We start from the raw sequence: 17080 nt of genomic DNA on the forward strand, positions 1-17080 counted from the left end.
AATTAAAAAAAGTTGCTCAAAGACACTGTAAGTTGCTGTAACCTGCTCTGTATTGGTCCCACTTAGAGCAGTGAGTCAGTCTGGAAGACTTCTGACCTATGTTGTGCTACAGTTGTGCGATTTCAAGTTAACCGAAGTGCCTGATATCCTATTTTACAATGCAGCTGACAAAATTATGCTTGATTTGGTTTACTGTGATCTGTCAGTTTGATACACTCCAGTAAAAACTCACCACATTTTAATATGAGGCTTAGTCCAGCCTTGGGAAATCCACAAGAGCAGGTGCTATATAATATTAATTTTTTTTTTTTTTTTATTATATGATTTGTAAAAGAGAGGTCAACAGTCAAACTACTTCTGGAACCCTATATGGGACAGAAAAACAATTGCACAATGAAAGATTTCCACTAATAATCATTCCAACTGGAAATAGCTGTGCCTAGTCTCTCGCTTACCCTCCAACTTGCTATTTGAACAGATTAGGCATGCCATTTATTCAGTGCTTAGAGTAAATGGAGCTGATTTCAGTGAATCTAGTCCTGACTAATGTGTGTTTTGTCTATTAGAGGAGCTCTCCTATGCGTTTTAAGTTGAAAACCTTTTTATTGAAATATATCTGCATGAGATTCTCCAAACGTGAGGAAAGACCAGTTTAATTGTTTTAATGCTGATTTGGATATTACAATTTGCCACGTGTACTGTGAATGAAATACTTTTGTGTGTGTGTAACCAGTGAAATGGTATAGGCCCAAGGGAATACAGAATTTCCCATTTTCATCTATAGCTTGCACCTAGACTGAACTACATATTTTAATATGTGCAAATTCCTAAGGAAATAGAGATGCAAATTTTAAGATGTTTTCCTACTACTTTATATTAACTGTAAACTCTGGGTGTGAATGCCTACTAAAGTTCAGCTTGTTGGTGTATATTTTGGAAATCTTGTGGATGAATTCACTTCTGACTCAAAAGGCTGTTGGAACACAAAAATCAAGTGTTTCTTTTTCTGCACGTGTGATATTATTACACATAGGTATTAGAAAGACCAAAGCTTTAATGTATTTTCTTGACACTTAGATTTGATGTGAGGAATATAGTGCAGCTCAAGTTGTTTAACTGAGTCTCTCTTTTTTTCACCCCAAGATTAGCGTCATACCTTATACAGTGGTTGAGGACCACTTAACTATCAGAATTTTGAAAGTACCCTGAAAGTTACACAGTAAAATAAGCATTACTTCATATAACTTAAAATAAAAAAAAAAAAAATTAAAAAAAGAGAACAAGATGTAGCTGTTAGGAGACTGGAATTTGTGTCTCTTGTGACTTTTGGTTGTTATTTTTGGCAGCCTCCCCTGTTTCGTTTTCCTGCTGCTTTGGAATCAATAGGGATTTGGACATGCTATTGAAAGGGCATATTTATATCTTTGAGTCTTAGCTGACTACAGAGGCCGTGACACTTTGTCACCTACCTAGCAGAGCAACCTCCTTCCCACTTTGCATTTGGCTCTTGGTACAGAGAGGTATTATTTGATCTCTCCACTCAAATGCGTGTGGAGCTTTTTAACAGTCTTACATTGCAGGGTAAATAAGCTCATCACTGAAAACCTGATGAGCCCTATAGGAGGTGAGAGTGACTTGTATTCTCTTTTTCCTGTTATCCATTTTTTTGTGACTCTTAACATTGCAGTGACAGCTAGGCCATTTTAACCCTTGTTTCTCCCAAGGTTAATGGGGATATCCAATGTCTGCACAAAAGGTTAGGAGTTAACTCCAGTAAGATCTTGAGCTCTTTCTATAAACCACTGATCAAAGATTCTTCCAAGAAGTTGCAATAATGGCGAAGCAATGTCTTGGGTAATATGATGTAGTTTCCCGATGGTGGAAACAATGATATTTTAATTGCTAAGCTGTCACAAAGTTAGTAAAAACTTCTCATAGATACTGGGGAAAAAAATCTGCCTGATAGTAACTTGTTATCCAGCAAAGCTGGAAGAGGAAGGAGATCCTTTAAATTCATTCCTCTCATTCGTCAAAAAAGCAGTCTAAGTTAATGTTACAACTGTCTGAACAATGAAAACTAAAATGTCATCAAGATTACACACCCAAGCTGTAAGCAGAAGGAAACAACACATAGGGGACCAATATTTTTAATGTTGTAGGTCCCCTGTTACTTACGTTGCAGTTGTTAGCAGCAGATTGGCACAGAGAGTACAGGATGAGATGCTTAATGCTTTTAACCCATATAGTTTTAAGTGTTTCTTTCATTTACTGAAGGCTTTGTTTACCAGTTTAGTGGTATTCCACACCCTAAAGAGAGGAAGGACTAAGGTCCTAAACACTTTTTAAAAATTAAATAGGATTTAAGTGCTTCACTCTTCTAGAATAAGGATATTATTCAGAAAAGTCCACCCATTATTTACTTTTTTTGTAAGCTGCTTTTTCTATGAACTATTTGATAATTGTTTCAATCTGTTAATGATATGTGGTTTCTGGTTGGGAGTCATCTTGCTGTAAGAAACTGGGATGTTATTCTAGTTCATCCTTAAAAGCCATTGTGGATAGAGAGATTTGCCCTGTTTGTTGACCTTTTGACTGTTTTTACCTGAGGGTCCTCTGAAGCAAAGGGGGGATGCACTGTAAATCCAGTAGGAACAGGATATATCTGAGAGCTGTTGAGCCTGCAGTGCCTGCTTTGCCGATACAATGAAGGATGCACTTTCACTTCCAGCATATTCTCCCTTTCTGAGTTACAGACTTTACTTTCATGCAGTATATTTAGTATGGTGGATTCTTACAAGAGAAAGTACATGTGCAATTGTAGAATTAAGTAAAAAAAAAACAAACCAGAACCAAAAAGAAATTATATTCACACTTCACACTATTTTCTATATTTAAAAAACTTAAACTTTTTGTCTAGCACATCTTCCTGTGATGTACTACTACTTCCTTTCCTGTTTTCCAGAAAAACTCATAGAAAGAGCTCTTGAAATGAATTAAAGAAAAACTAGGAAGAAACATGCCCTTGATGTTTCTGCTTTGTAGTTCCTGGATGTTTGTCTGGATTACAAATTCCTTGTGAAAAGAATAATCAAAGTCTTCTATTGGCAGCATTTTTGCTAATAATCATTTATTAGAATTCAGGAATGCTCACTCAGAATTTTCAATGTGGTGTCTAGTCAGAGTTATAAAGGCATATAGCAAGGGGATGTGCAGCAAGCACACAGTAATAATGGAAAATCAGAATGGCCTGATTTATTCTGGTTAGATTTTTTTCTTTTAAAACCTGCTATGCATGCTCAGTTAGCTTGCCATATAGGTTTTCTCTAGGTATGTGTAATATATGTAAAACCATGTAAAATATATTTATATAGGGTCAGATGATAAAAAATGCTAAAAATGAGTGTGGTGAAAAATTGTTTTGAAGTCCTTTATGGAGTATCTTTGGATTTAACACCTCAGAGCTGCTTCTTTATCTGTAGTTTTATATTGCTACAATTCTGAAATTCAGTGTTTTAATAGTGTATGAGCCTTGAAAATACAAATTTACTCTTTAAGAGCACATTGCACCCTGAGCTTATGAAGGAGTGTAATTTGTCATATTTAGAAGCACCCTCTTCAGAGTGCAGAAGTTTTACATCTCCAAAGTAATCCCAGCTGTTTCTTTCAAGAAAGTTGTCACCTTTCTCAGAAATAGTGTTGCCATAATGAGGCCATATAAGGTATAGCAAAATAGGGTTTTGTGGACAGACAGTATCTTATATTATATAGAGTTTAAAGAAAAGAAAGAAAGAAAATACAAGCTTTTTGGCACGCAGTAAGTTTTTATAAGTTTTTCCTTAGTAATGAAAGCCGCAGTGAAATGTCTTCTATGTAATTAGGTCCCTGTTTCCAAAGATCATAGGTTGTAATGCTTTTGCCTCAATCTGATGGAAAGTTTCTTCAGTAAGCAACCCAACTAAAAATTTTCTCCAGGGCATTTTGAGCAATAATGATATATTTGAGGAAGAAGGTACAAACATGTACGTTGCAACCCTGCGCAAGCTCTTGGTTGGCTGATGACACTACAGGTCAAAATCAAGCACTCATTAGCCAGGAGATGGCAGGAAAAGCCCCTGCCTAGCATGGACCAGATGAATGGCAGATTAGCAACATGAACAGAGGGAGCAGGTGGCCAAGGAAGCAGAAATGCCACACCTGGTAGTCAAGTGATGTGCGGGGCAGCTGCTAGAATAGTTTGATGTGACATTTCCCTGTACACAACATCCTGTGGAACTATAGTTATGCTTAGTTATGCTACAGCAGCCAGGATGGGGCCATGGTTTACAGTTTTAAGAGAGGAGCAGCCAGCATAAGTAGTAATGAAAGCAGAGTCTTTGTGTTGCTGTGTCAGTGACATTTCACGAGCTCCTCATCAAACTTTACCCTTTTCTGCTGTAGTATTTCAGAACAATAAATATTATCTGTTGTTAGGGAGGTGAGATCTCTGATCTGTTTTCAGTTTCTCAGAGTAAGTCATTGTTAAAGGTAGGAGAGATGGCTTGGAAAAGGAACTTTTCCTACTTTCTTGATGCTTTAGAAACCTCCACCTGAGAGCATCCCCCAATTTATTAATTCAGGTGTAATCTTCCTATTGCTTTGTTTTAATCCCTGTCAGCACTTTGGCTGCCAGTGAATCACCAGTGGCTACTCTGTTTACTAGGTATCTTTTCAGAATTTCTAAATGAGAGCTTCTTCTGACAGGCTGAAATAGTGGACTCATAGCTGTGTTCTGAAAACACTTCCTCTTCTTTACTGAACATGCTGCAGAAGCGGCAAAAACAGAGAAAATGTATGGGTCATTAGCTAAGGGGTAGCTAAAGAACCCTATATAAAGTGGTAGTCTTGTTTGTGAAAAAGCTGCAGGATGGAGTAGAAATGATTGTTTCTTAGTTTTTATGGGGCTTACTTATTTACCCTTTTTTATTTGTTGTTTTTTGGGGGGAAAAGTTTGTTTACAATATTTAACTATAGTTTTCTAGACAATTAGGATTATAAACATGCATCAGCTCTGAGTGTATAGAAATCAGTGAATCTAACAATGCCTTCATCCTGATAGTTGTATTATCTGAAAATGGGCAACAAAAAGACTAATGTAATTATATTTAACTATTGTCATAAAAATAAATGGGACTTTTTAGACATCTGATAATATACCTCTTTTTACCTTTTCTCACCAAAACAATTAAAGGATCAGATAATCCATTCACATAGCTTCAATTTATTGTTTCAGCCTTATATCAACACATTTTAATGCTGTGCTACTGACAGGTTCCTTCCTGGTAATCTTTATCAGCCTTCATCTGCCTGTGCAAAATGCATAACATTTTGCATTCTGATTAAATTACTTTTAGGCTTGAGGTTATTTAGTATGCTTGAAGAGAGGAGCACCAGTAACATTACAAGAACTGTTTATCTGTCAACCAATGATAGTCTGATTTCCTACAGTTGGAAGGAATCTATTAATATGACAAAATGCTGCGTTTCCCAATAGCTTTTATTGGATGTGTGTTTCAAAGAGAATCTTTGGGATGAGTCACACATAGATTGTGCACCATTTATCTTTTATTAACTCATCTGGAATACCAGAGTGAATAATTGGGATTTTCAGAAGTTTATGATATTGGTACTCAGTGCAATGTGCAAAAGCTTAATTGTTTTTAATTGAGCAGAAGTACAATAACCATTTCCTTTGAATTCAAAAGATCCTTTTGGGCTAAAGGCAATCAGAAATCTAAACTGCTTTTTATAATTCTTTTTCCTCTGTTTATTTCAGTTTTGACAGTTGGAGCCTGTCTCTGTTGACAGGCTCCAAAACAAAGAATTTTGTTGTTCTCCTGTGCATTACATTTCTGAACTCAGAGAAACCATATGGTTATGCCATGATATCTACAGAATTACATAACTGGCAAACATTTTAATATATCATGTAAAGCACATGCTGTTAAAGCTTTACTTTGCATAGTCAAATGATCTAGGAGAAAAATCAATGCAAATAGCGGAAAAACTCTTTTGCCTATATAACACTGTTAGGTAACAGCTAAATAATTTATGATCTTGTAGGATCATCAGCATAAAATCCAGAGGAGAAGAAAATCAGAAGTTTTATTTCTAGCAAGGTAGCCTGTGCATCAAAGATGGGCAAATATTAATCCTGAAGTTGCTGTAAAACACAAGTGTGCAAACAAAGTGAAAAGAACATTGCCCTGAGACTTACTAGAGGTGGAAAAGAACATTAGCCTTCAAAGTGAAATATTTTACAAGTTAACCAGCCAAGAACAATGAATGCTCATGTAACATAAGGTCTGCCTAGGCAGGCACAGGTAGTAACTACTCAGTTCAATTAGCTGATACTTTCTGTCTTTGTTATACTGCTCATTGCTACTGGAGCATTGAGCAGTAGCATTGCTACTGCTTTAAGCTGACAATGTGGAACGTGCGGTAGAGACATAAAGCCAGGTGTTTCCAGGACACAGGGTCTGAGGAGGTGGAGTGTATCCTGGAAAAGAAGTTGTGACCTTCCTGAGTTTTGTCTCTTTATATGCTCTCCATTTTCCTAGCAATTGGTTTCCCAGGCTAGATCTCAGCCCATCCCTGTGTGTGGTCCTGGAGACAAAGGTCTGCTCAGGTACTGGCCCATGGGAGCAGCTTTGGACTGCTGCTATATATCATAAAAGTGATGTGCTTACATCTTAAGGCATATTGTTTGAATAGGAGTTTTTTCTGTCTTGTTTTCCATTCCTTTAATTTCTTCTCCTATCAGCCTTTTAAGAAGCTTCCCCTTTATAATTGAGAATTATCCACTTTTCTTTGCACACAGCTCTTAAAAACTTGAGTTTCTGTTTAGTGAAATGCAATCACTGTCTGATTTCAATCTAGCCATTGAGAGGGAAGAATGCATTGCTGAACTGTAGTGAAAGCTATTTGGAAAAGGAATACCGAATCAGTCATCCTGTGCACATAGCATTCACGAAAATTCCTTATTCCCTCAGTTGTGCCTGACAGTTGACTTACAATTTTAACACAATTGCTCTCTTTAAAGTTAGCTTCAGTAATGAGGAGTACTTCTAGTTTTATTGGGATATGAATGTACCAGCAGTTATATTTGGACTTTTGGAATCAGGTCTGTTTTGACGACTGCTTTTTATGCTATTCAAGAGATGTGCAGATCTGAGTAATAATTCATTATGCTTTCAACAAATGCCAGCCATTTGAGTTGAGCCCTTTCCCATGAGCAAGGAAAGTTTGTTTTGCATTTGAAACTCATTTTTTTAAGAAAATGCTAATAGGTCTGATAACAGTGAAAAATGTAAACTGCAAATGGACCAAATTTATTCCTCTCAGAAGGGGAAGATGGGATTTGTTACCATGGACACAGGTGGAGCACAAGAGACAAGGTGTTTTTGTGCAGAAATACCTACAAAAATATTCAATCCTGCTTTGAGGCTCAGTATCAGGATGTCAGGTAACTGAAGCAGAAGGAAAACACAAGGAAGCAGGAAGTAGAAGTGCAGAAGAAGCATGAGGCTGTGGACAGAAATTTACTGTGATAGGCTGGCTAGGTCAAGATTGCTGGTTTCCTCATGGTGTCCTGCTGCAGAAGGCACAGGGTCCCATGGCAGTGTGGTAGCTAGTAATCCATTTTAAATGAAAGTATGGGTCTAATTCAAGTAGGCTGATTACATTGTTTATATTGTTATACTAATTCATGCTATTATACTAATTGCTGCTGGTTGCTTTGCACGAAAGGAGCTAGGGAGAGACCACACAGCTGCCCATCTGAGGAAAGCTGGTGACCTCTCAGGGGTGAGTAGGACAGAATGGTCACAGAGCAGCAATGCCTCAACTCACGCCAGCCTACAGCTTTAGACAAGAGGATGACAAAATTATTAATCATGATTATTATTGGAATATCCAATGACTTATCAGAAAAAGCTTCCATCTCCCCAGCCACTGATCCAACCAGAGAAGTAGCCAATCCCACCTGTAACATGGAAGACTCACAAGAGAGCAGCAGTGGAGGCATGGGCACATGCAATTGCGATAAACTGCAAAAAGGATGTTTATCTCTGATCTTTTTTTCAGCAAGGTGTGGGTGTCTGTAGAGAGCAATCTGAGTAATACACTTGGATAAGTGAGATAATGGACTAGTCTATTTTAAGAGGGTAGTTTTCCTTGTGTTGATTATTGCACTTACCACCGCTTTAATGTGGAGAGGCTTGGCTTTACAGAGGCATAGAAGAGTTTATTTTTTTTTAAAAAAAAAGCTCATTTAGGATAAAATATTTGCAATAGGGTCAGATTGAGGATTTTTTTTTTTACTCCAGATATCTTCCTTAGCAAAGGCATTTTGTTCCAGGATATTCAATATATCCATATAATGCAAAATATCCACATATGTGTCACATGAACAGAAGGATATACTGGCACAGGCAGTTTGATGATAGTCCCTAATTCAGAGAACAAGGCAAGATGTTAAAATATTTCAGCCTTGTATTATATTTTGCATTATTTCTAATAAAAGAAAAAGATCCTACAAAGAAACAGTATAAATGCAGTTTGCCATATTTGTAAAGCAGGAAGATTAAGTATTGTTTTGGAAGAATATATCATTTGGCAATAAAATCAATTGATACTAGAGGAGCAGAGAAGTGATACAGGAACTATTTTATGTGAGCTTGTCATGGGCAATGGTTGTTAGTCAACTCCATGGGCAAGAGAGGATGATTCAGTATCACATGATTTTGAACAGTTTGCCAGCTGGGAACTTCGTTCATACAGCCTTGGGTTACTTCAGTTTCTCAACATAAGAAGGACTGTGAGATCTGAGGTTTCAGTTATGTCATTATCAGACTTTTTTGTAGCTTTGAGATATTGTGTCAGATTCGTGCTTTTCAGACATCTTCATGACATGCTTTTGTAGTTAGCCTAGAGAAGTGGCTTATGTTGTCACTTCTGCTAGGCCATACAAAATTACCTAAATTAATTTATCTCTTTCTCAAATAACCAAGAAAACAAACTGCAACTGAAAGTTTATTGCTGTGTTTGAATGCTAACCAGGATGGTGCTTTTGAAAAACCCTTTTTATGTAGTATATTGACACAGATTTCAGAGGCAGGACATCTGGATTTTTTGCTTCCCAAATCTTGCAAGTCCAGGTTTCTGTGCTTCCAGTGTAAAGAAGGCTGCAACCCTGGGCTTTTGTGAGTTTCTGTCAAAGAAATTTGAGGAACATGGAATAAATCAATTTAATATGATCACATGATAAGACAAACTCTGAATGACAGAGTCTAAGCCCTCTAAACAGTTCTGAAGGGCACAGAACTGTGCAGGACGCTTAGAATTTTAGGTGAGAAACTCATGCTACAGTTCTCACAAAATCCCTCCTGCTGAAGGCTCCCACTGGGTGTCGCAACAGGTACAGAGCTCTCCCAGAACCAAAGGCAGCCTGCCAAGTCCATCATCTGCCCACACAGGACACACGAACACTGACCCATGTTTTCTTCCTCGGCTGTGTTTGTTCATATTGTGTTTATTGTGATGACCATATCACGCTATTTCTCTTGATAGAATGATGTTACTGTGCAAATCAAGAGCCGATATTTTTGATAGACTTGATAGACTAATAGGTTGCTGTCAGAACACCACCATGGGGAGGGGGGATGGTGACACAGGGAAATTTCATGTCATACTGCTCCTTTCTCTCTCTGAAAACTACTTTTCATCCAGAAAAGTGAAATAATATTTGATATTCTGAGAATCATCAGGAAGGAAATGGAAGGAACAGGTTGTTTTGTGAGAAAATGAACAAAACAACTATTCTAAGCTACGTTTGTTATGGCCAGAAATTGATGTAATATCCAATATCATCAATGACAATGCTGTACATGCTCATAAACTTCTGATGATGATCAGTACTAAGCAATGACAAATAAAACTTGGCAGGGAAGGGTAGCTCAAGAAAATCAACTTATATTTTAACCATGCAAAACCAGTTTTGAAATTGCATATGTTTTGCGGGAGGAGTCAAATAATTTCTAAACCAGTGGAATTCTTTCTTCCAAGAGATGGGGGAATAAAACTTTTTTTTTTTCTTGAAATAATAAGCTTCCTCAAGTTTCTACGTATTTTGTTCAAACAGCTTAGGACTGGATTTATATTTTATTCACAGAAAAGGACCAGAGCAGGATTTCAGGTCATTTCCTGGCTGATTTTGTTAAAAGAAGCGTTAGAGCTATAATGAGCATACTCAGGACAGAAATCTCAGAAGGTCAGGGAATCTTACAACAGCTAGGATGAAAGAGTTTTGAAAACTCAGATGCCTTATTTTTTCTTCATTATTTATTCTTTTTGCTGTATCAAAAGCAAATATCAGTATCACAAAATGTATCAGAAGAATAATTCAGAATAAGGATAAAGACTTTGGAGATGGGCCTGGAGCAGCAGTTCCCTGAATGGAATGTAAGGCATGCTGGAAAAACATCAATAAGAACTGTAGAGTACATAAACAATAGTTTACCCTTGTATTTAAGTACCATCTGTTCAAAAACTGTGTTGTGCATCTAGATTTTTGAGCTTGTCATGATATCAGGCTTGCTTTTATATATATTCTGCTGCATTGGTTTAAGCCCAGTCAGCAACTTGATACCACCATCATCTCAGCCGAAACCAGGACAACTGGACTAAACAAAATCTCCTTCTTCTTTCTTTGTCACAAATAACTTTCTGTGGCTGAAATACTGTAGTGTTGTAGGCATCTTCCCCACAAACTATACTAACTTGTAAAAAAAAGCATGTATCTTTTTTTGTCTTCAAGAAATTACTTAAATCTACATGCTTTAAATTTTGGTACTTTCAAATCTTGATGCTGAAACAAGCATAAAAGTCTTGAAAGTTTTAGGCAGTTTTTTAGTGGGATTGAAGGCAACAATTCAGTGTTTACCATTGTGAGTGCAATATTTATCATTTGGCCTCTTTAGGATTATCTCCAAGCTCTCAATGTCTGAACTGTAACTGCTCAACACTGTAATTCAGTTCATTGAACAAAAAAAAATGCTGAAGTAATTCTTTTTTGAAAAGGAATAGCTCTGCTGTCACTAGTGTTCTAATGATTGAGTGTCATTGATTCTTTATTCTCCTTTATGTGGACTCAGCTAGAGGATAACAGCTTTATGGCTCAAAATTTATTTCCCTTTTATTTTTAGTAACGAGACAAGAGAAGTGACTGTCTGAAGTCATAACGCATGAAAAGGAAATTTGAAAACTTTAGATCATTCTTGCCATGAATCTAAATGGCCAAAATACGAAAAACAAATTGTGACTTTTTTTCAAAAGGAATTACAGTTTCCTTATGAATTTCCCTCCCATCCACCTACACCTTTCTTTCACATGCAGCCAGTCTTAGTTAATTATGGATTACTGTATTTATAGGTAAAATTTGTATTATTTGTGTAGCAGTTTACCGTTAAGTCTAACATCGAATCATCAAATGATAAATGGACAAAAAATTCCATTAATTTTCTGTGATGAAGATGTTAGTTAATGAAATGGAAATTGTTTCTTCAGTCAATGACATTAAAGATGATGATGCAGAAGAACATAATAGACATTTCCATATTTTCCAAATATATCACAAATTTACAGAAAAAAAAAAAAAACAAAAAACCCAGAGTAACATATCCATAAAGAAAGACAGGCACGATATAGCATAAGGCAGCAGCAAGAAACTATGGAGCTGAAAAAATACATTTGATAAAATGAGGAGAAAGTAACAGTATGTGAAAGACTTGCGTTTCCTATCAGAAAATACATACAACAGGGTAGAACAGCCTCTGCTAGGTGCTACTTTTCCAGGTGGAGGTGTCTCTGTCTTGTTCTGCAGTGAAAACACAACCCTGTTCAGCAGTTGGGTCCGGCCTCATGTGATTCATAACTACACCAACCCCCTGGCCTTTCTTCCATCTGCTCATGGGTCTGGCCCCAGAGACTAGACTTTTTCCAGGATGTACACCTATGTGAAACCTGTGCATGTGCTCCCTTTTCTGTAGTGAATAACCCTAAATTGATGTGGGGACACTTGTGAGTTTCCAGTAGCCTTAATTTTGCGTATTTTGTGGTAACCTGTACATTTTCAGTTGATGTGCTGTCACACATTGACATAGTGAACTCTCTTAAGAAAAATATATTTTAACAAGATTTTTAAAGTTCAGCTGTTTCCCAGTCTTTAAAGGCACAAATGTTAGCAAAGCTATTACCTAGTTAATTGTCACCATCTCTCCTGATGATTAATGTATTGCACATGATGTTTCTGCTACAGGCACAGAACAGCTTTCCAAGTAGCAGCAGGAGGTTGCACTAAGATGGTAAAGAACATTTGTGCATGCAGTGTTTAGTAACTATTTAGAAAAAAACTGTTGTTATTTTTATTGCAGAAAGTCCACTAAGGAGGAGCCCAGGAAATAAATGAATGTAAGGATTGATCAATCATTTGTTGAACTGGAGGGCAATCATTCATTACTGGCAGAATCTCTGCTTTTTGTTTGCAGGACTGTGTTTTAGTATTGTAGGCAATTAAGTGCATGCATTAAACATGAAAAAAAAATATCTACTCCTTTTTGTAAAGTGTTCAGTGCAGGAAAACAGTAACTGCAGGGGGGTTTCTCTTTCTTTTTTTTTCTTTCTCTTTTCTTTCTTTTCTTTTTTTTTTCTTTTTTTGAACAAAAGAGGCTAAGTGGTGAGTGGGAGAGGGCTGGGAAGCAAGATGCAGCATATAGCTGGAGTAGGCTAGACAGCAGGTCAGAGCAGCAGCTTGGAGAGAGGCAGCACAACCCTGCTACAGCTTCAGGACAAGAGCTGGGGACCAGCCTAATCAGCTCCTAATCTTCCCTGAACTCCCCGTATTTGCCTTCCTTGTGCTGAGCAAGCAGTGATCTGGGGTCAAGAAAAGACTGTAGAAACCAGAAATTGATGATCATTACTGACAATAATATTCATGGAATGCAACATGTGAATTTAGAACAATGCACTGAAAATACAAACACTGCATGAAAAATAAATATATATTTCTAAATCTACTGCTAAAGAACTGTATCTACTACAAGCCATGAAGAAAAAGAAAAAAGGGGGGGGGGGGGGGGGGGGGGTGGAAAAAGAGCCTTAATTCATAAGTGTACATGCTGTGGAAGAGTAAGGCTCTCTAGCAGGTGCCTGGCTGTATAACGTAAATGTACTCAGAGACACATTTTACTCAAGCCTTAAATGTGACATTGCAAAGGAGTAATGGTTTCATGGTGTATGCATTCAGGAAATTCAGTACTAGAGGAATACTGACTTATAGCACCACTGTTTTATTACCTCACCTTAATCCAAAAATGCAGGTAAAAAAAAACCAAACAAACCAAAACCAAACCAAAAAAGCAAAACCACCACCACCAAAAAATCATTAATACAGAATAAGAATAAACCTTCCAGCACATCAGCACAGGAAGCCAGCCAGAAAGTCTGTAAGGCCAACAGATGATCATGGCAGAAAGGCAGTACTTAGAGAAGATAAAGTCACTGCAGAGAAGCTAAATGACTCCTCTGTTTTCATTGTTTAACAAATCAGAAGTTCCCCATGGTGGAATGAGATCTTCAGGCTGTGATTATTCACTAAAGAAATTCTATTGCTCAGCAGTGTTCAAAACGTAACCAAATATTGAGGCTCTTGAGACAGGAATAGAGAATCTCTTTCCCCACTGTATGAAACCAAGGTTTGTCTGCATATTGAACATTGCTTATCTAAAAAAAGATGGATCAGAACTGGAGAAAGTCCAGATAAAATGGAAGATGATTAATTAAATTTATAAAATGGCTTCTGCATGAGGAACCACTAAATAAGGCAGGACTGGCCTGAGGACACTGCAAAAAGATAAACTATCATCTCTCGCTTAGATGAAAAAATAAGGAGTTTGACATGAAACTGGTAGCAACCAACATCAGAACAACTAAAAAAGGCTGAGTCTTCATGCAAGAAAGGCTAGATAATAAGCTGTGAGTTTCTGCCCTCAAAAAAATTTCACAGAAAAGGTCTGAGGGTTGCTAAATTCATAGTGACTGCAGAGTATCCCTCAGCTAGAATACTTGAAACTGAGAAGGGAAATGTGATTTACACGCAGTTCCTGCACTGTGGGTTAATCACTTTCTAGTGGCTGCAATTGAGCAAGAAATTCTGTTGTGGACAGTACCCTTGCTCTGGCTGAGTTCTACTCATTCTAAAAGTTTTATTAACAGAAGTTTACTAAGAATTTACACATCAGCTTCTTCTCCTGTGTGTGTATGAGCTAGGTATGAATGTAATGAAATGTTACTCCGTGGTACCAGAACTAAGTTGTTGGTCTTACGGTTTAAGTGTCAGATACACAAAGTTTCCTGTCCTCATTACTTTTGACCTGTGACCTCTCAATTTTTCTTTCTGCCCCTGTTTTGAGCCTGACTTAGGGTGGAAGCCTCGCTCTCCTTGTAAGGTGTACCCCTAACACACATGCAAAGCCCATGAAGGACTACAGACAGGGCTGGAGAAGTCTGCCAACCCTGCACAATAGTAGGCTTCTCTGAGCAGGTTTCTTATGTCCTTTCTAAAGCAGTAACAGTTGGGGTCAGACAATGCGAAAGCAGTGTTAGTGTTTTAGACTTTCTCTCTGAGGAGTGCAGGTTTGCTTTTAACTGGAGTCAGGTCTTTGTTGGCATGTTCGGATAGCTGTCTCTCCTGCTGGATGTACAGTCTCAGGTAGGGCTTGGACTAGGGGAAAAAGTAAAACCGTTTTGACCATGAGGAAAAAATATCAGTAATTCTTTTTTACTCTTTTCTCTCTGAATGGCTTCTGCTTCAGGTCAAATAGATCTGAAGAGTGGAGTTATGGCTCTGTCACCCTGGAAGAAGGGGTGGTTGGGGGGACCCTGCAATTTGTGTGCTGGTCAGAAGTTGTGGGATGAATGTGGCTTCTGTCTTGCTCTCTAGCAACATGCCTTTGTTGAGTGAAGAGCTACTAAGCAACAAGCTTCCAGCATGTGCATGATACAAACAAGCGGCATGAAATTACATGTTAAAGAGCTGTGAGCACATTCCACACAAAAAATGCTCTTGTTTTTGCTTCTGTTTCATCAAATGTCATTTAAAAGTGCCCATGCTGGAAAACCATAGCCAGCAGAGCAGAAGAGAGCAATGAGCCATTGCACCAGTGCCAGCACAGCAGCTCGCTGCTTTGCCTGGCAACTCTGCCCTTACCTTACTTGCTCTGCAGTGGTAAAGATGCCTGTAAAGCACAAGGCACCTGTTTCTGGAGAAGCAGATGTTACTGAAGGCTTCTGTTAACAGCAGGGAATGACAATAATCTCATATGTGCTGGATAGGAGTGGCCGGTTGGAACTTCCAGAGGTTATGGGCTAACACGGAATTGTTAGCCAAAGTAATTGAAAATTCAGTGCAACTAATGCATATTTATAGGAGTTTTTTTAAAAATAATGTTTCTGAATAGCATAAAATCAAACTTATTATAATGATATAACATATTCCACTCTTCAGATTATAGTGCTTGACCTTGATAAGCATTTCATAAGAAGCACATTAAAAATAAGTATTTTCATGTAAATTGAGCTGCTCCTTCAGAATTGGTGAATTTAAAAAATGAACTAATAGCAGATTTTAGTCATAAAAGAGGTTTGTAAAAATACTTGATAAATAACAAATCTGTGGATACTCTTTCTGTTACTCTACACTGTTTGAGAGCTTTGGGTTAAAGACAGCAAATCCATTTAAAATTGTAGATAAGCATTACCCTACCCTTTTGTGCCTGCTTAATAATTAAGTTTGCTCAGTATTATTAAAGGATTTCTCACTGATATGATAATTTCTCATATAATAAGTTGATGAACTGTTAAGTTTCCTCACCCTCAATATAGATTTACTCTTGTTTAGCTTACTGCTATACATGTTTTCAAGGATATTTTAGTAGCAAAGGATCACCCATTGATGTGCAGATGTGAAGAAATGGGGAAGTAGTAAGAAAAAAAAAGAATCCTATAAATTCATCAGTATCCAGCATCCTTTTGTAGGCACTTGTGTAAACGTCATCCCCAGCAAAGTCTCGTATTAGACATTTTTTTACTAGGAGAGATTTGGGGTTTGTTTGGAAAAGTTTTCTATTAATGTTTAAAGATCTGATACTAGAGGCGGAGTCTATTCTGCAGAACACAAACTTTTGTATAAACATTTCACAGCATTAGATTAAATACAAAATTGTTATATTCAACTATGAAGGAGCTTTCTTGTTTTCCCAGTCAGACTGTTTCAAGAGCATGACACAGAGGAACTGAACAGCAATTTTACAGATGTGAATATACTCCCGTGATGGAGACTTCAGTTTGCTGTCATGTCTGGAAATACTGTGGTTCAGATTATGCCTTCAGAGGTTCTCATTCAAAAACTTAAAATGGCAGTATTTTCAAACTAGCTCAAAATTTAAACCTTGAGAAAAAAATCTGGTAAGGTAAATGCTGAGACTTTCTGATTTTGGGTTGTTTTGTTTTGTTTGTTGTTTTTTTTCTGTGTTAGAGACAATTCAGAAGTGCCAGAACGGTGTAATGGATCATGAAGGCAAAAATGGAAATCACTGTTGTAGGGCCTTCAGGACAAACACCTCAGCTTTATGCTTACACACTTGGATAATTCCAACATTTGGCTTTACTCAAACTCTCAAAATGAACTGAGTGGATGAATTTTATTGTGTTTTATTTTCAGCCTAAAGTGTGCAATGCCAATATTAAAGGGATTTCTACCAACATGAAAACAAGAATGAAATTACTTGAAGTGAGGCCTGGTTCTCTGGATATATTTAAGAACTTTAGCAAAATGAGTCAGGGATGAATCAGACACAATTCACTGATTTAATGGGAAAAATGCTCTACAGTTCCAGCTATGACACACAATGACAAAAGTTCCACATTTAAACTAAGCTATTAAAATTAAAATAATAAAAATTTTAAAAGTGGAATAAAAAGTACTTTC

The 17080-nt window shown here is 37.3% G+C and overlaps 1 long non-coding RNA gene across 1 annotated transcript in view; it reads left to right on the plus strand.

Moving 5' to 3' along the window:
* LOC130603447 (uncharacterized) overlaps positions 1–17080 on the plus strand; it is a 174763-nt gene that overhangs the window by 116596 nt on the left and 41087 nt on the right. The gene's annotated exons all lie outside the window — the stretch shown is intronic.

The sequence above is a fragment of the Pezoporus wallicus genome, unplaced genomic scaffold (genome assembly GCF_028554395.1).
Source record: "Pezoporus wallicus isolate ANWC-B61680 ecotype Strahan unplaced genomic scaffold, APGP_CSIRO_Pwel_v1 contig_360, whole genome shotgun sequence".
Classification (NCBI taxonomy): Eukaryota; Metazoa; Chordata; class Aves; order Psittaciformes; family Psittacidae; genus Pezoporus; species Pezoporus wallicus.